The sequence below is a fragment of the Dendrobates tinctorius genome, unplaced genomic scaffold, assembly GCF_039654945.1.
Source record: "Dendrobates tinctorius isolate UK_male_01 unplaced genomic scaffold, ASM3965494v1 ptg000029l, whole genome shotgun sequence".
NCBI lineage: Eukaryota > Metazoa > Chordata > Amphibia > Anura > Dendrobatidae > Dendrobates > Dendrobates tinctorius.
This window is the reverse complement of record NW_027361697.1, coordinates 36,241,348-36,261,746: the sequence shown is the minus strand read 5'-3', so window position 1 is coordinate 36,261,746 and position 20,399 is coordinate 36,241,348.

Here is a 20,399-nt window from a genome sequence, read left to right as displayed (position 1 = left end):
CACGGGGCAGTAGTTTCCGACTCAGGTAAGCTACCGGGTGTTCTTGGCCGTCCGGCCCGACTTGGCTCAGTACTGCCCCCAATCCAAACATAGAAGCGTCTGTGTGAACAAGGAAACATTTAGTTGGATCTGGTGCAGCCAATACAGGGGTATTGGTGAGGGCGTCTTTTAGTTGGCGGAAGGCTTCCTCACACTCTGAGGTCCAGGTTACCTTGCGGGGTTGGTTCTTATGGGTCAGATCAGTGAGGGGCTTGGCTACGCTGCTGTAATTGGGAACGAATTTCCTGTAATACCCCGCTGTCCCTAGAAACGCCATGACCTGGGTTTTAGTGCGTGGGATGGGCCACTTGGTTATGGCCTCAATCTTGGCAGGTTCTGGTCGCTGTTTCCCACTTCCCACCCAATGCCCTAAATACTGAACCTCTGCTTTGCCCACGTGACACTTGTTTGGGTTCAGGGTGATTCCGGCCTGGTGGATCCTGTCCAATACTGTCTCTAGGTGATTTAGATGCTCTTCCCATGTCACACTGTAGATGGCGATGTCGTCCAGGTAGGCACAAGCATAGTCCTGGAGACCATCCAGAAGCCGGTCAGCCAGCCTTTGGAAGGTCGCCGGAGCATTCTTCATCTCGAATGGCATAACTCGAAACTGGAATAAGCCGAATGGGGTGACAAATGCCGACTTGGGAATAGCGTCAGGACTAAGGGGAATCTGCCAGTAGCCTTTGCATAGATCGATGGTGGTCAAATACTTTGCCCCCGCCAGCCGGTCTAACAACTCATCCACACGCGGCATGGGGTATGCATCCGTCACTGTTTTCTCATTGAGCCTACGATAGTCTACACAAAACCGTGTAGTCCCATCCTTCTTGGGCACTAACACTACAGGGGATGCCCAGGGACTATCTGACTCTTCAATGACCCCTAACCACAGCATCTCTTGTATCTCTTTTCGCATCCCCTCTCGTACAGACTCAGGGACGCGGAAGGGGTTTTGTCGCAGGGGGGTCTGATCCTGGGTCTCAACCTTGTGTTGTGCCAGGCGAGTGTACCCTGGTCTCCCTGAAAACATCCTCTGTCGCTGCCTCAACAACTCCTCCACCTGCTGTCTCTCCCGGGGGCCTAGGTCTTCACCCAAGTGTACCTGGTCTCATGTTTTAGACTGAGTCCTTTCCCCTAAGACATCCGGCAAGGGAAGTCTGGCTAAATCCTTTGCTTCAGGTGCACAGATGGCCACTACCTCTTCAGGGCGCTCCCGGTAGGGATTCAGTATATTCACGTGGAACATGCGGATAACCCTGGGGTTGTCACAATCGGCGACATTATAGGTTGTGTCGGCTATTTTCCCCACTACCAGGTAGGGCCCCTGCCATGCAGCTTGAAGCTTATTCTGCTTAGCGGGCTCTAACACCAGGACCTTCTGTCCTATTTCCAAAGTGCGCTCTCTGGCCCTCCGATCATACCATATGCGCTGGCACCGCTGGGTCACCTGCATGTTCTCACGTACAGCCTGAGTCAGCTCCTGTAGGCGGTCCCGGAATTCCAGCACATAGGGTACAATAGGTACCCCTTCTATGAGGCCCTCCCCTTCCCAGTGTTCCAGCACTAAGTCTAGGGGTCCCCTTACCCGTCTCCCGTATACCAGCTCGAACGGGGAGAACCCCGTGGATTCTTGGGGCACCTCCCGATAGGCAAACAGGAGGTGTGGCAAGAATTTCTCCCAGTCCCTGTATGTCCTGGTAAAAGTCCCAATGAGCTGTTTTAATGTCCTGTTAAAGCGTTCACACAACCCATTGGTTTGTGGGTGGTACGGGACGCTTCTAATGGACTTTACGCCGCACAGCTTCCACAGTTGGTTGGTCACCTCTGCTGTAATCTGGGTACCCTGGTCCGAGATAATCTCCCGGGAAATCCAACCCGTGAGAACAACTGGAGCAGGGCGGCCACCACCGTCTCTGCCAGTATGTTAGGCAACGCAACCGCCTCTGGATACCGTGTGGCATAATCTACCACTGTCAATATATTCTTTTTCCCTGACGGACTGGGTTTGGCTAACGGCCCTATCAGATCGACCGCTACTCGGCTAAATGGTTCATCCACAATGGGGAGGGGGCGTAATTTGGCCTTGCATCGATCCCCCCTCTTGCCAATGCGCTGGCAACTGTCACAGGTCTGGCAGTACTGACGAACATCATAGGTTACCCCTGGCCAAAAGAAGTTTTGTGTCAGATGCTGCCTGGTGCGACTGACGCTGAAGTGCCCGGCTAAGGGTATGTCATGAGAGATTCGCAGTAGCTCCTGCCTATACTTCTTGGGAACTACCAGCTGTCGTTTTATAGTGGGGCTCATCCCTGTGTGGTGCTGCTCTGTGATCCGGTAGAGAAGTCCCTGCTTCCATACAAACTGTTCCCCTTCCAGTACCCCTCTCCCCTCCTGTGCCTTCCCACGATATCCCTCTAATGAAGGATCCTCAAGTAACTCCCTCTTAAGTTCATCTGGAGTGGCCCAAGAAATGTGTCTGGCTATGGGAATACGTGTAGGGCTGGGATGTCTTACCTGGGCCTCCTCTGAGTGTGATTCCACCTCCGCAGCTCGAGCTTGTCTCCGGGTGGTCACAGGATAGGTCTCAGCCAGAGGGGCCACCGAGAATGTAGACAACATGGGCCCCAAGTCATTTCCCAGCAAGACGTCTGCAGGCAAATCCTCCATCAAGCCGACCTCAACAAGGCCATCCCCGACTCCCCAGTTCAGGTGAATCCTGGCAGTGGGCAGTCGATGTATGGCTCCCCCTGCTACACGGACTGCCAATGTCCGGTCCGTCTTCTCTTGGTCCCGGACGAGATGAGGCTTCACAGGGGTCACAGTTGCTCCGGAATCTCTTAGTCCCTGCATACATTTCCCATTAACCCACACGACCTGTCGATGCTGTTGTCGATTATCTGCCCGGGCTGCCTGCACGGGGTCTACTTCATGCAGCACTTCCTCCATCTCTTCCACCCCTTGGTTAGTCGTAGCTCCCAATGCCGGGTCAGCTTCGCCTTGGTAGCAGTGTACAGCAGCCCGGCTGAAGGTAGCTGTTCCCGCCTTTGGCCACTGGGTATGCTGAGTCCGGTTGGGACATTGTCTTTGCAGGTGGCCCAGCTGACGGCAGGTGTGGCATCGTGCCCCAGGGGGACTGTGGTAGGCCAGGTTTCTAGCTGGTCCCCCTACAATCTTCGGTGGTTTGGGGCCCTCCAGGTCCTTGGGCGGGCCCCTAGTGACCATCTTTGATCCAGACAACTGCGGCCTCCTGGCATCATGATGTTCATCGGCCAGACGAGCGGCTTCCTCAAGAGTCGTTGGCCGCCTGTCCCGAAGCCATTCCTGTGTGTCGGGGGTTAGTCCATTAAAGAATCGTTCTAACAAGAAGAGCTGGAGGACATCCTCCTTAGTGGTTGCTTGGCTCCCTTGTACCCACTGTATCAGTGACTGCCGTAATTTACAGGCCCATTCAGCGTGGGTATCGGTTACGCGTTTTATAAGTCCGCGGAACTTTTGGCGGTATGCCTCTGGTGTCAGCGCATACCAGGCCAAGATCACTTCTTTGATCCGCTCATAGTCCTCATCAGGTACCGTGCGATAGGCGTCCGCTGCCCGGCCTGTCAGCTTGCTGGCCAGAATCTGAACCCGTTCCTCCGGCTTCACTTGATGAAGGGCACACTGCCGCTCAAAGTCCTGCAGAAAGCCATCAATGTCTTCCTCTGCCTCCCCCAACTGTCGGAAGGCATTATACTGGATCTTTTTGTGGCTTACTGTTGAAGGTACCTGGTTGAAGGCCAGAGCTCCCCCTGCTCGCTGGCTCTCCTCTCTCCGCTCTGCCATCTCCATCTTGGCCAGCTCCATTTTGGTCCGCTCTGCCATCTCCATCTTGGCTAGCTCTATCCTGGTCCGCTTGGCCATCTTTTCCTTCAGATCAATACGCACATCAGCCATCACCTCTCGTATGATCTCTACCGCAGGGTTTGGGCCATAGAACGCCAATCTTTTCTTTACCTCCCTCTGGAATTCGGACTCCTCCACGTTCACATTGGGGGGCGCTGCACTGTCGTGTTCCATGATGGCTGCTATCAAATCCGCTTTTGTTTTGTTGCTGGAGATCAACCCTCGGGCTTCCACCAGATCTTTTAATGTAGTCCTCTTTAACTTCTGGTAGTTGTTTTCCATTCATTCCTTTCCTCCTGTAGAAGGGGTATCATATCCCGCCGCTGCCACCAGTGTAACGGGGTCTACCAAGCTGGGGTACCTCTTTCAGTACCACCCCGTGTTTTCGGAGGTCCGCTCTGCGTTGGCTGGAGTCTGAATGAATGACGCTGGCTGGAATTCCTTGGTTACATGGGCGCATATAAAAGATCACTGCTTCTCCATGTATTTCCAGTCTGACAACACTTTGCTCACAGGACACAGAATATATCACACAGATACAGAGGGCCGGCCAATAGAAAAGCGGCAGGCCAGACATACATTACAAAAGCCGCAGGTGGCCGGAGCCTGCCGATGTTTACTGTGGGAATTACAAAGGTGGGGGAAGGGCGGACAAAAGGAGAATATCGTGTCCCCTCTGCCCAGGGGCGCAGCCTGTGAACTGATGTATTAGGGACATGCATCTCACATGGAACCTATTATACATACATATAACTGCACAACATATTCTGGGTGCTGAGTGGTTCTGTAACACGTAACAAGGGATAATAGGAGAAAATGGACAACAAAGTATGTTACTCAATTTCTCCTGAGTGCGATAATACCTCATATGTTGTCGAAAACTACTTTTGAGGCACAGTGCAAAGCTCAGAAGTGGAGTGACATATTGTAGTGCACATTGCAATGGTTTGAGGGTGCCATGTCACATTGGCAGAGCCCCTGAGGTGCCAGAACACAAACTATTTGATAGAAAAAAATTGTTTTTGCGTCGCTTTATTCTGAGAGCTATTACTTTTTTATTTGTGCATTGATGGAGCTGTATGGGGACAAGATAACATTTTTGGGGAAACGCTTTTTTTTACATTTCACTTTTTGATCGTGTTTTATTCCAATTCTTTGCTCAGCAGTATGTTAAAAAAGCATTTTTTTGCCAAGTTTTTTTTTGGGTGTTCACTGCAAGGGTTAACTAGTGGTACAGTTTTATAGGTCGTTCTATACGCAGCAATACCAAACGTGTACTTTGTTTCTTGCTTTTACATAAATTGATGTATTTATTGGATTAGTATTTTTTCTTTTTTTTGTTCTTTATTTTGTGATTTTCCAAAAAATACTTTTAAAACCTTTTTTTTCAATTTTTTTTTTCCCTTTTCCCAGTATGGGACATCAATTTTTCCTGCCCTGATCACTGATCTAATAGTCTACAGTGTTTCTGCATTGCAGGGCATCAGATCAGCATCTCACAGACAGGGAGAAGGTGTGTGAGCTCCTGCTCCGAGCAGGAGCTCACAGGCCACCTCACCTTGGTGACCATTTGGCCATCTTTCGTCCCTAAAGTCACCATGGAGACCATAGGTACAATGCAATCGCAATGTGCTGATAGGAGCAAAGGGGGAGCTCCTTCCTTCTGCGATGTTGATGTCACTATCACTATTGACAGCGGCATCAAAGGGATTAAACGACCACGATCCGCGCTAGCACTGATCGCCGGCATTGCTGCAGGGTATCAACTCTCGTATACAGCTAACGCCCACATTTGATTGCGGCAGTGCGCAGCTTGAACCTGTACAATAGTCACGCCGTACATGTATGTCAATTTGTGAGAAAGCACTTTCCGCGGTGCCGTACATATACGGCGCATGTCGTGAAGGGGGTAAACAGAAGTTCCAAAGCGATGCCAAAGGAGTTGTTCTGTTTAGAGAGTCCTGTCGTTCCGAAATCAGCATCAGCTTGAATTTACAGCCTTCACTAATGTACTCTCACATTTATTTATGACAGATGAGAAGATCATTCTAGCGATTGTGTAATTTTTTTTTCCATGTGCGGTGCATGCAGAATTACTGAGGGTTAGTAGTTAACAAAATGTTCTTATTTCATTACCACATGTAACTCAAAAGTTATTCAAGGACGCTCATTACAGTTTTCTTGCAAAAACATAATTGAAAACTAAAAATCCAAACAATAGAAATATAATATTTTTATTGCTTTGTTATCTGCTTAGATTTTAAATCATGCTTGGTAAAACTACTTAGAAGCAATGTATGCCCCGCAAACCGAATAGGTTATTGTCCCAGTGAGACTAGAATACAAAGTAAAGAAACCTTACAATAAGACCTTTAAGACTATGTTCACACGTTGCGTTTTTGCTGTGTCTCGATCAGGGTACACCTTGGTGACAGTGAGATGGATTTCATGCTTTTTTTTTATCAAAAATCGTATTACTAGAACCCTGTGTTACTTAAACGCACTTTGCTTTTTACTTATTTAGTTATAGTAGAATTTTTGTTTATTTTGCTTCTTGTAGGTTTTTTTTTCAATATTTTACAAAAACGCAGATCTTTCACAAAACAGGGAAAAGAAAACAATATGCGTGCATGAAATTTCTGAAATCTCATAGATTTTGCTGGTACTGTAAAACGCAGCTGAAAATTTTCAATAAAAATTGCTTTAAAAATCATAGCCTAATAAAAAAATGTTTCCCTCTCACACATTTGATAAACTGAAATGAGGATAATTTGCGAATGGTTATATTAACCGGCAATAGAAAAGTGTCATGTAATACACTGTGGTACACAATATATGTTATATTTAGGAATCACATGCATGTTGCTTGCAAATTTGGACCGTGTTCACACGTAGCATAAATGCTGCGTATTTTCTGCTGCTTTGTTTGCACAGAAATTCTGCTGTGGGTAACTGTACAAGCAAAGTGGACGTGATGCTATTAAAACTGCGCCCCCTGTGGCCTAAAGACGCTGCTGAACTGTGCAGTTTTGGTGCTTTTTTTTTCTCTCTTGTCTTCTATGTGAAGCCTAAAAAAACGAATGTAAAAAACTGCAGTTACTTTTTTAAGTGCAGAATCAAAACTTTTGCTGTGCTATAAAAAACACATTAAAAACCCGGCTTCACATCTGCACTAAAAACGCATCAAATAAGAGGGAAAAGGCATAAAGAAAAATGCAGCAATAATCAGAAATGATTATTATTGTGTAGTTTGGTGCTGACATCTGCAGAAAACCCTCCATAGTATTTATGCAACGTGTGAACACGGCCTTACAGATGTCATATAGTGACGCTACATAAAAATGAGAAGTTTCTGGCGGCTCCGACTGTGAATGAAGGAGCAAAAAATAAATCCACAGGTCCGAACTAGACATGAGCAGGACGCACGGATGACGTCTCTCCAGCTCTGGCTAATCAAAAGCTGCTTCGGGGACACCGGATGGTAAGAGATTTGCGACCTCCTGTTCAGCCGCCAGATAGCACTGACTTGCACCCTGGACTACAGACCTGTGGATCCATCCGCTCATCTCTAGTCCCAACTGTCCCAGATACAGCGGACAGTCCCGGATTTGGGTCTCCGCCCTGCAGTCTTGAGCATCTGTGGCATGTCCCTCACTACCAGCGGCCCTCTGACATCTCCTCCTGCCATGGTAGAAAGAAATGGTAAACGGGCATGGATTGGGGTGTGGGCAGAACCGTGGCCAAAACTTGCTGCTGTACTCTGCACGCTCCTCATCATTTGTCCCGCTTTCTGTTCTTCAAAAGTTGAGTGGTATAGTTACATTGATCATGTGATTTATCCAAATAACAATGATTTATTTCACGCTAGCTTTTATATCCACTGTAGATTACGCCCACTATTCGATATATAAAGTTGATCTATTTTTAAGAATGCAGAAAATAAGAAAATATCTGGCTTTTACTGATCATGTGAATGGCTCGGGTGACTGACAAGTGCATAGATTGATATCTGCTATGGTGCGGGACCTGCGAGCAGGATCGGACACAAGTGATCATGTGATTGGAATTTTTACTAGCTATTCTGGAGCACATGATGCAGGAGGCTCGGTTGGCGGGAGGGACTTGAATAGATTGATAGCGGCACTCCATTGGCTGTTGAGAAACACTGACACCATAAGACAAGCGGGATAGCAGCTTGGGGTTAGTCTTTTGTGGCCAAGTGAGGTGAGCTGAGGGTAACTGGTGTGTATGGGGGAGTGTGGCCTACAGGCCTGATTTGCTTAGGGCTCATGCAGATGGCTGAGCATGGGATGCCGATATGTGGACTGGCCACAGCTCACCTGAGTGTGACAGATTCCTAAAAATATGTGCTCCATGGATGTCTGCATGGGCTCCTATCAGATACAAAACAGTATACAAAGTAAGAGGGGGTTTATCATTTATGTAGTACTAGGTCAGGCATTTGTAAGCTTTTTCCATGCGTCTTCAGTCTCCCACCATAGTGCTTATGCATGTGTTAATTGTGATCTGGTGGTCACTTGTTGCCTATCATGTAATCTGAGTGGAGGTGCGTATTTGTTTTTGTTTTCTGCAGAACCTCTCTGAGGAACTCTTTCTTTTAAGGTTTCCCTGCCCAAATATTGAAATCTGTCACACTGTTAGATTAACACGATTATTAATACCCTTATGTCCCCTTTGCTTTTGTATACCCTGTATTTGCTCAATCCTTGAAATGAATCTCCATTCAAAACTGGGTCCTAGCCCCTGAGGTGGCAGCTGCTCCCATTATGCAATGGCTAGCAATTGCTGTGAGTAAAGGAAGGACTGTTGAATTAATGTGCTGTCCTCTGACCAGGTTTGCCAAGTTAAAAAAAATATATATATATATATATATATATATATATATATATATATATATATATATATATCTCAAATAAAAAAAATCCCAGCTAGAACATATCTTCTATGGACACACTGGGAAAACCATAAATCACTGAGTGATCTGCTGTATGGCTATAGCCCATAGTTCTGATATAAAGCCTTGTGCTGAATTCTCTGTAAACTAAAATAATTGGTGAATCTAATTTTCTTCAGACTCAAATCAGTGACATCTTCGTGTGGGTGTTTTTTTTTTTTTTTTTTTTTTTTTTTTTCTTTCTCAGTTGGCAGCCCTGCCTCTTACAAGCACTTTTGGTGGGGTCATTGAGCATCAGAACCTATCTGTAGACCAATGATGGCAGACTAGTCTGCTGACTAATCTGTTAATTCTCTGGGCAATGATTTCTGTGTTGTACATGCCGGCCTTAATGAAGACCTCATTGGAGTACAAAGTGCTGACTTCATTAGGAGATGCACCCCCCACTTAATGTATTTGTCCTATCAGCTGTGTCTCCAGAAATGCTACCGTAGTCATTACTTACAGAACTTGATGGGAGTAGCCAAGCTCTGGTGCTGCCCGTTTCGGTGAAGTTGCTTCAAACTGGCATGAACACCATTTCCATGTTGCACGACTTGATGACTTTCTTCCTCCACCCCAAGTCTTGACCTGTACCACTTACTAATTGGCTTCATTCAAACTAAACTTAGAATGCAGCCTTACAATAGTTTGACATTATGGCAATTTGACAGCAGCTCTTCCATGTCAGATATGCCATGTCTTCAAGACATTTGCCCTGACTAAGCTGCTTGCAGCCATATGTGTGCCTCCCTGCCACCTCTCCTTGCAACCTGATGCCTCACTGCCACGCTCTCTGGCTTCTACCGGTATGTTACTACAAGGTTTATTGCAGCCTGTTTTGTAGGACATGGGCCCTTCTTGTATTGTTGGTGCCCTGCACATGCTCAGCTCTTATTAGCTTGTCTAAGAAACCATCACAACCCTCTTGAAACCTTTGTTTCCCTTGAACACCTGGGATCTACACTGCTATAGCTTGCACGGCTTACCTGACTTTACCAGATGTTGTCTGAGGGTGTGTGCACACGCTGTGGATTCTGCTGCGGATCTGCAGCAGAATTGGCTGCAGTGTACAGTACCATTATTCCCTATGGGAATCAAAAACCGCTGTGCAGACGCTGCAGAACTTTCCGCACGGATTTTGCTGCAGCTTCCGCAGTGGTTTACCATCTCCTCCATTGTGGAGATGGTAAACCGTGGGTCTTTTGACCTGCAGATTCCACAGCGTGTGCACACACCCTTATTGTCTCCGCTCAGCCACTTTATCTTTGTCATGTCTACTGGGTTCAGCCACTTCATTGAACCTTGTTGTGATGTCATTTGGATATTCCTTGCAGCACACCTATTTAGGAGGCTCAATATACAATTCTCATGAGCATTGTCTACTGTTATCCATATTATTGTATTGCATCATTTATGTGGATCTCCCATGTTGTATACAGGGGTGCAGTCTGTTTCCCCCATTGTGTGCACACATTAAGAAACTTAAACCTTAGGATGTGCACACCTGATATTCCGATCTATACCCCTGCAAGCTCCTTTCTGTCCCTTGCCTTTAATACTATGGGCACTAAATTGCGTTTCTTAGAGCTGGAATTTTTAGAAAGATCTTTGCGGGTTGAGACAAGCGCACTGTCAGTTAGGTGCGATGTTGCAATAAATCACACTTTCATCTTGCAAGACCAGAGTCTACATAACTGTAATCTAGTTCCTGTAATGATCAGGGTTGTCTTACTCCAATTGCTGACATGGAACTGAACCTGAGCACTAGTGGTGTGTCCTAACCAAAACGACACTATTCCTATTAACCCCTGGTTAATCAACTTTGCACCTTTCCATCTGGTTCTGATTCTCTCCCTGCTTTGTGGACAGTCTAGGATAAAATAGCTGGAAATGCTACTCTATAAACTGCATCTTTTTGGGCTATGTTCACATGGTTTTTTTTGTTTTTTTTTCTGCTTACAAAAAGCAGGTTTTGCAGTCTCTTGTGCATATTAAGGCTGGTTTCACATTAGCATTTTTTGCGCATGCATACCTATGTTTAACATGGCGTACGCATGGTCTTGCATTTGCATGTGTTCATCTGCATTTTCGTGTGCATGAGTTTTTTTCAAGGGGTGCATCTAGATGCGCAGGACGCAACCTATTGCATTTTTGGGTCCGTCCAAAGGTGTCAAACGCATGCGTACGCTTGCGCACAGAATTCGGCCAAAACGCATAAGTCTATGGGATTGCAGGCGTACGCATGTGCCTGCGTTTGCATATGCATGCGTTTTAAGAGTAAACATGGCTAGAAACTGGTTAAAACGCATGTGCATTTTTGTGCGCAGCGCATCATGCGCAAGTAGAAATGCATGCAAAGACACAAATGTGGAACTAGCCTAACGTTTAGTGACCCCAAAAAAGCCTTATTTTAACCACCTTTAGGTTTTGCATCAAAAACCTAAACCTGTATATTTGCACTTACCCATTGTTTCCTATGGGTGACAAAAAAAACTGCAAATATGGTGAGTGATGTAGCAGGTCTCCAAAATGGTCAGGAAAATAAAACCAATGTGAATGAGATTTCTGAAACCTCAGGCTCTGCTGTTACTGCAAACCACTTCAAAAACGCAATGTGTGAACATAGCCTTAAAGTAAAAACTTGGCACGGCTCCATTCCTTTCCCAGTATATTTTAGAGAAAGTGAGTACTTTTGGCAGTCTAAAAAAAAAAAAAAAAAAAAAAAAAAAATCATCCACCTAAATCTGAGGGCAGCATGACAGACCCTGAGTCCAACGATGTCACTTACTGGGCAGCTTGCTGTAGTCTTGAGAATCCCACTTTTAGCACTGGGAGATTATCACTTGAGGTCTAAACCTGTTGCCTTACAGTCCTCCATATTAATGACCTCGCTGTAATGGGTTGCCCTCCCAGGGCCGTGGGGTACTCGGTGCTGGGCCAGTATCAGTGGGATGTGTCACAGCAGCAGTGACCCGGACCGTGGCCCTGGGCGCCCAAGTACTGGTGGAATTGTGAAAGGTGGCGTCACAAACTATTCCACCAGTGGTGTTCGGTAAGTGAGATGTTAGGCCGACGCTGCTTGCAGATCCTCTGGGGCTGGTGATGGGTTGCAGCCAAAATGGTGAAGCTCCCCACAGGTGGAGCTGTAGCCCCAGGGCAGTGTGGATGTAGGGGAAGAGGAGAGGCGCAGGCAGTGTAGAAGCTGCTACCCAGATGTAGCGGTGCTGGGTGTGTTGGCGCAAGAATCAATGGAGGACACCAGGGCTTGTAGTTCCAAAGCTTTACTCAGTCTGTGGGTGCCTGCCTCTGTGCCATGTCCTCCGGGTCAGGGACTCAGCCAACCTCCAGGCAAGATGGAATGCTCCCTTCCAACGCTCTGCCAACATGTGCCTTTCTGAACATCTCCTCTTATAGCGCCTTTTAGTGTGAAGATCTCCTAGTAGTGAGTTACACTGGAGTTCCTCCTAACAGATGTTCCCAAGAACTCTACTTGTAAGGCAGACAGCTGTAGCCTACTTCAGGGACTCCTTACTCCTGAGTCCTGGCTCTCTATCTGTGTTGCTGTTGTGCCCCCAAGTTTTAGATGGGAGTAGTGCATTTACAGCCCACTACTCCACCAGTGTCTGCTGCAGAACCATTAGGGTCCATACAACCTCAGGGACCGGGCCCCGGCCTTGCGCTTACAAATTCTAGGCAGGGTTCTTCTAACCAACGTCCTGTGTTCCCTTGCTCTCCTACGTTCTGTACTTGTCTCTTTCCTATGGAAGCTCAGGCTTCAGTTCAATGTCTGTCTCCTTCTTTCCTTTCCCGTGCCAGCAGACCCAGGTCACTCAGGTCTGCTGCAGCACTCCTTCCTCCATCCCTCTCTCAGGGATCTTCTTTCCTCACTCCTCTGAGATACTGACTACTGTCCTAAACCTTCCCACTCTTTTATGTATTCTCAACTTCACCCACCTCCCAGCACGTTTCATGTTCCAAGCAGGGAGCCACCAAAGGTGCTCTGCTACACTCTATGCAAGGAGCCGCAATGTGGCTTTGCTGAACTACCCTGTTGTGTTGGAGTGTGGTCAGGAGTTCCCACCTTACTTGAATGAAGGTGCAGTACCTCTGTGGCGACTGAGCCTCAGGGGCACCACAGTAACACTGCCCCACCACGGACTGGCAGCTTTATTTGGTTGTCCATGACAGCACCACCTGAGAGGGGATCTGCCCTTCAGAAACAGGAAATCCTACAGATACATAAGGGCAGCACTTCTCCCACGCATCAGTTGGTTTCCTGTTCCTGGAGGACAGGATTCCCTACAGATTGTACCATCGTCAGGTAGGTGGGCTGCATCTGACGGTGTGGATTTGGAACGGTCACTGCTAAAAGAAAGGGTTCTCCCCAGCCTTGATTAATGCCCTGCTTAAGAGCAGAAAGCCAATCACAACCAAGATCTGTTAGGATCTGGAAAAGATTCCTTGAGAATTCAGGGGTAGTAGCTGTGCGGTCCACACCAATAGCACAGATCCTAGAGTGCTTACAAAGAGGGCTGGCCAAGGGACTTTCCACCAGTACTCTTAAAGTACAGGTGTCAGCCTTAGAGGCCCTTTTTAACTGCAACATCGCCAGTAACTATTGGATCAGTAGAATTATTAAATCAACAGGCAGATCCAGACCGGTAGTAAAAGATAAGTTTATGCCATGGGATCTAAACCTAGTACTCACAGCCATGACAGAGGCCCTGTTTGAACCTATTTCATCAGCCCCTAAGAAAAATTTGTCTCAAAGTGGCCTTTCTGGTAGCACTGACATCAGCCCATAGAGTAAGTGACATCCAGGCATTATCTAGGCTACCACCTTAGTCAATTCTGAGACGACAGGGTAAAACTTATACCTGATCCAGCATACTTGCCTAAGGTAGCCTCAAGTCTCCATAGAATGCAGGAAATGGTCCTTCCATCCTTCCTCCTTAATCCAGTGAGATGTCTCCTATAATACCTGGCAGTTACCAATCCTTGGAAGAAGGATAATGCTTTGTTTATCTCCTATCAGGGCACTAGGAAGGTCCTTAGGGCATCAAAGCTTGCTAGCTAGGTGGATTAGGGAGGCCATTTTGTTAGCATATACCTCGAAGGGCAGGTCGACGCCTGGCAAGTTGAGGGTGCATTCCACCAGAGCCATGGCAACCTCATGGGCGGAGAGATCAGAAGTCTCGATTGACCATATGTCAGGCAGCTACCTGGTCCTCTCCAAGCACCTTCTACAACCATTATAGACTAGACCTACGTGCTTCCTCAGACCTCTCCTTTGGTGTCAGGGTTCTGCAGGCTGTAGTCCCTCCCTAGAGTAATTATTACACTCTGTAATTCTCTCAGGTGGTGCTGTCATGGACGACCGAATAAAGTCTTAGTTACTTACCGGTTAATGGTATTTTTCAGAGTCCATGACAGCACCTGTAGATTCCCTCCCTTTTGTTTAGTTTGGGTGTGCATTTCTTATATGTACATTGGTAATAAATAGTAAAGTATTGTACATAAATCATGCTATTAACCTTGGTGGTCTGCTTGTGCTCTGTAAACCAACTGATGTGTGGGAGAGGTGCCGCCCTTATGTATCTGTAGGATTTCCTGTTCCTGAAGGGCGGACCCCCTCTCAGGTAGTGCTGTTATGGACTCCAAAAAATACCATTAACTGGTGAGTAACTAACACTTTCTGCCAATGCACAGTGCAGTCAGTCAATGATATGGGCAGGGTAATACAGAGCTCAGCATTCAGAATTGTTAGATCTGTAGCAGACAAGGAGATTTATTGAAATCTACAGCAAATAACCCAATAAGTGATAAATTGCTGGAATCAGGCTCTCAGCCCCTACATCATGTTCTCAGATGAGGTAGTAAAAATCTGACAGTTTCCTTATTTTTTTTATTTATTTTTTTTACACTAAGTCAGTGTTTATTGGTTTCATCTTAAAGCAAGATTTCTCACATATTAAACAGTAACAAAACATGGAAAGCCTCCAGGCTTCTGTTTGAGGAATGTGTTTGAGAAAGGTGGAGGGTGGAGAATTAATAACTGGCGACTAGTTAGAAAGGGCATTATTCAGAAAGGACTCTCTATTGCAACAACTTGGGTAAGTGATGTGCATTCATTAGTATAATCTTGGAGTATGTACACACTAAGTATTTGGCCAAATTTCTGCATTTCTTGGAAGGAAAAAGTATGTAAAATAGGTGTACATTTGATGCCTTATTTTTTTTGTGCATTTTTCCCCATTTGAGTGAATCTGCAGCAGTAATGGTGAAATAATTGATGTACCGCAGGCCTGATGCATCTGTAAGGCTGTGTGCACACGTTAAGGATTTTTCGCATTTCCCCTGCAAAAACGCTTAAAGAAACTGCAGACATTAAGCATCCTATTAGAATGCATTCCACAATTTTTGCGCCCATGCTGCATTTTTTTCCGCCAAAAAAACACATCGTGGAAAAATGCAGCATGTTCATTAATTTTGCAGAAAACCCAAGGGTTTGCCACTGTGTTCATTGTATTAGGATGCTCAGGAAAAATCTGTGCAAAAAAACAAGATAAAAATGCAGATTCCTGCGAAGGAGTCTGCTTTTGCTCAGGAAAATTCTGCTTACGTGTGCACATAGCCTTAATCTGCAAGTCAAAAATAAGCAACGTGCGCATGAGACTTCAATTCTCAGTCGCTTTGCTGGCATTGGGGAAACCCTTCAGGTTTTGACAAATCTGCAATGTGTACAGACCCCTACACTTACAACTCATTACTGTCAACAGTTCTTTTAGGCTGCAACTTCTCATAATTGAGGTCCACACTTTCTTCTAACATGAAAGTGTTTGATATCATTGAGAAATATATATAATTTATATATTTTTATTTAATTTGGCAGGTGAAAAGAGAAGCAACACCCATATTCACTTTAAATCCCCCCCCCCCCTTGTGTTCAGTGCTACTACTACTGTGTTCCCATACATCTTCTGTAGCTTTTCAGCACTGCATTTGTGCAGAATGTTTAACATATAACCTTTTTGTATCCATGATTTCTCCTCTTTATAAATTACTGCAAATCCTTAAACTGACTTAATATCAACCTAACGTTCATTGCATATGAAAACCTGCTGGGCTCTTTGTGCCACAAGAACATAACTGCTGCCAGGGGTATTGGCAGCAACTTTATAACTTTTTTTTTTTTTTTTTTTTTTTTTTCCCTTTATTGACAAACTTATGCAATCTTCTTGTTTGCTGTATGATTAGCTGTTCTGTTACACCTGTGCACCAGAGGTCAAATTTTACCTAAAGTGCCAAGACTATCAAACATTATATAACAAAAAAACTCAACGTGAACATGGATGATTAAAGTCTGTGTGGCAGATCTGTTGCAGAAATACTTGCAACGGAAAATCTGTTCTATAAATGCATCAGACGTTTTTGGCTAATCTGAATAATGAAAGGACAACTAGGGAGTGAAAGCAAAACACCTGAAGAAACTGTACAGATGGTGGGGGCAGCATAGTAGGAAAAGTTTTTAGTGTGAGCATCAGTGTCATACACCAGAGCCTCCAGTTGCCCTGAAAATTATATATCTTCAGTTCACCACATATTTCAGTGTATTGACTTGTGACTCATTATAAAGAATGGCTCCTCTCTCCTGACACAATCCAGCTACGCAAAATCAGGTTACAGAGGATGCTTAAGTGATTGCTGGCTATCTGGGTTGGTGGGCAGCCTGAGATGAGAGTTACTGAATCTTTCTCAGAGGCACTGCAAAATGTTTTAACTTTGGCAAATAAGCATATTTAACATGGGTGCACACTTGTAGGAATTGGGGGCAAACACTGACAGCTTGGGGCCCCTGTGCAAGAAGTCTGGGCCCCCTCCTTTTTTGGTGACAAAGCTACATGTGTAGATATCTAGATCTCCAGTTGTCACAACTCTCCTAACTACAATCTTTAATATCTCCCTCTCCTCTGGCATTTTCCCATCTGCCGTCAAACACTATTGTTACTCCACTACTAAAATCTACTCTCGACCCATCCTGAACAAACAACTACAGACCAGTCTCCAATCACCTCTTCATCTCTAAACTCTTGGAGCGCCTAGTCTACTCCCACCTTACCCGTTACCTCTCCACTCACTCCCTCCTAGACCCTTCACAGTCCGGCTTCTGCCCCCTACATTTGACTGAAACTGCACTTGTCAAAGTTACCAATGACCTGACAGCAAAATGTAACAGTGACCACTCTCTGCAGCTTTTGACACTGACCACCATCTCCTACTCTCTAGGCTCCAGTCACTAGGCATTAAGGACACTGCTCTCTCCTGGTTCTCTTCTTATCTTTCTGACTGCTCCTTCAGTGTTTTATTCACTGGCTCCACTTCATCTCCTCTTCCCCCTCACTGTCTGGGTAACTCAGGGCTCAGTCCTTGGCCCCTTCTCTCTACACAGCCCCAATTGGACAGACCACCAGCAGACTTGGCTTTCAGTACCATCTTTATGCTGATGACACAACTATACATGTCATTCCCCAACCTTACCCCCGCAGTACTACAGAACACCAGTGACTGTCTGTCCGCAGTCTCCAACATCATGTCCGCTCTCTATCTGAAACTTAACCTCTCAAACTGAGCTTCTTCTGCCCCCGCTGTCTACTAACTTCCCTGTCTGTGGGTGGCACCATAATTACACCTGGACAGCAGGCGTGCTGTCTGGGTATAGTGTTTGACACCAATCTCGTCTTCACATCCCATATACAATCTCTTGCCGCTTACACCTAAAGAACATCTCCAGAATTCACCCTTTTCTCAACATGGAAACAACAAAAACGCTCACTGTAGCATTGATCCACTCCTGCCTGGACTACTGCAACACTCTATTAATTGGCCTCCCTGCTGCTCGACTTTCCCTTCTACAGTCCATACTTAATGCAGCAGCCAGGGTCATCCATCTGGCTAATCGGAACTTGGACGTGTCCACTCTTCGCCAATCATTACACTGGCTGCCCATTCATTATAGGATCCAATTGAAAGTATTTGTTCTCACCCATAAAGCTCTCCACAGTGCAGCACCCCCTACATCTCCTCCCTCATTTCTGTCTCAGTCTAACTGACCGCTGCACTCTGCAAATGACTTTCGACTAACCTCTGCACTAATCCGCACCTCCCACTCCTGACTCCAAGACTTCTCCCGCACTGCAGCAATCATCTGGAATGCTCTACCCCCAAGAAATTGGGACTAAACACAATTTGCACAGTTTTGGGCACTCCCTCAAAATGCATCTGTTCAGAGCAGCCTCTAGCATTCACTAATCAGTCATTTTATGTGTAAGGGTGTGTGCACACGCTGCAGATCCGCAGCAGTTTCTGCTGCGGTGTACAGTACCATTATAACCTATGTAAAATAAAATCCACAGTGCAGAATCTTCCACGCAGTTTTTCTGCGGTTTCAAATCCGCAGCATGTCAATTCTTTGTGTGGCAGGGAACACCGCAGAAAAACTGTAGATGCACCGCAGGTCAAAGACCTGCGGATTTACGTGCAGTTTTCATCAAATCCGCACAGAAAATTCCGCAGAGCAATCCTCAGTGTGTGCACACACCCTTAGTGTGTGTGGACCATTCACTATCTCTATCTATCCCCCACTCCCTCAAGATGGCTGGACCATCATTGTAAATACACACCTGTACTTTGTATCTCCCTCACCTCATTGTAGATTTTAAACTCTCAAGAGCAGGGTCATCTTATTTTGCATTAATTTATTGTTAACATGGTTTCAAAACACAAGTCATAAGTAACAAACTGTAAAGCACTACAAAATATGTTGGTGCTATATAAGTAATTATTTATAATGTTGTATACTACATAGTCTCCTTTATTATGTATATTGCCATCCCTTATATAGTGCCCTCGCTTGCTATGTACAGCACCATCCCTTACATATTGGATTATATAGAGCCTTATTTTTTTTTTTTTACATACTGTCCTCTCGTTGTATAATGCAATGATGGCTGATGGAGCATGGGAAAGCTTCTTTTCTAATGGAAGAGATAATGGACTGGTAGTCTTGTCACCAGCTCCTCCATCAGCAGTCATTTTATATCTAACAAGGACTATGTAATAAAAGGGGGCACTGTGAATAACAAAAATAGCAGAACACGTGTAGTGTAGGGAGAGTGCAGCTGCTAGGGAGGTGTGTGTGTGTGTCCCAAAAGCTCTTTTCAGAGCTGAAAGTATAAGGTCAGGGACTGAGTAGTGACCATTTTCCCAGCTCTTTTTGGGCACATTTACCCCTGCAGGGCAGATTTTTTGTGCTGCTGCATTCACAGAGAATAGCACGCATGATGCTGCACCACTGTCTTGTGTGGTGTCTGGGGTGCGTATTCTTGCCTTAAACCTCAAAGCAACTTTTTCTCTGCTGCTGTGGTACTGTTTGTAAAACACAAAGCAGTACTAGGCTGTATTGCTACCTTCCACAAAGCACTAACTGTTCCTTGTTCCTCAATATCTGCATCTGAACATCTGCAACTATGGCAGAAAAATCCAAAATTCCTAAAAAAAAAAAGCTGTTGTGAAAGGACAGGGTCATGGGGTTGTTGGTGCCCAACAAGGCAGTCTGTGAGATTGAAGAAGGTTGATGCATCTAGTTTCCTGGCGAAATTTCCTGTCTGTAGCATAAATGGGCCTGGAAGCCAGAAGAACAAGAGCAGATACTGTCTTGGAGGCCTTATCAGCCATCCACGAAACGTTCTAGCAGCACCCAATCGTCCATGACAAAATGGTCTACTGTCCATACAGAACGCTGGGTCATCCTATTCTCAACCTGTTCCTAGTTCATCACCCAATCAGGAGTCACAGGAAACATTTGACCCCAACCTTGGTCACTCCGAGGATCTGTTTGGTCCATTTTCTTTTGTTGCCTCTGGCCTCTCACCACACAATATTGAAGAGGAACGTGAGGGGGTATCGTCTGAAGATGGCCAAATTTTTGAAACCCCCACGTCCAGAAGAAAACCACTCTCATCCACGTGATATACCAGGTGAAGAGGTGGGAGGCTGATGGTGATAACAGTTGCCATCTGTCCAGTCGCCAATATCAACACAAAAGGAGGATGACATGGACAACAAGGTGGTCGATGACAAGACCACCAATCCGACCTGGTCCGTTGGCATGCATAGCCAGCACAGCAGCGCAGAGGATGAAGGTGGATACGTAGCACCAAGGGCTACTGGTTTGAGCAAAGTGTCAACTGTTGCCAAGAGCAATCCCTCTGTGCCCCAAGTCAAGGCAAGGGTGCATTCAGCTGCTGTCTGGAACTTTTTTCTGATAGTCCTGAACCAAATGTTGTCTGTAGCATCTACCATAGGAAGCTGAGCAGAGGCCAGGGCAAAGGCAACCAAAGCACCACCAGTATAGGGAAACACAAGGCAGCCAAGCACCCTAGTCAGTAGGCTGAACAGGGTACCAAATCAGTGTCTGCGACTGCAGGTCAAACCACTACCATGTTGCCTGTGATATGGCCTC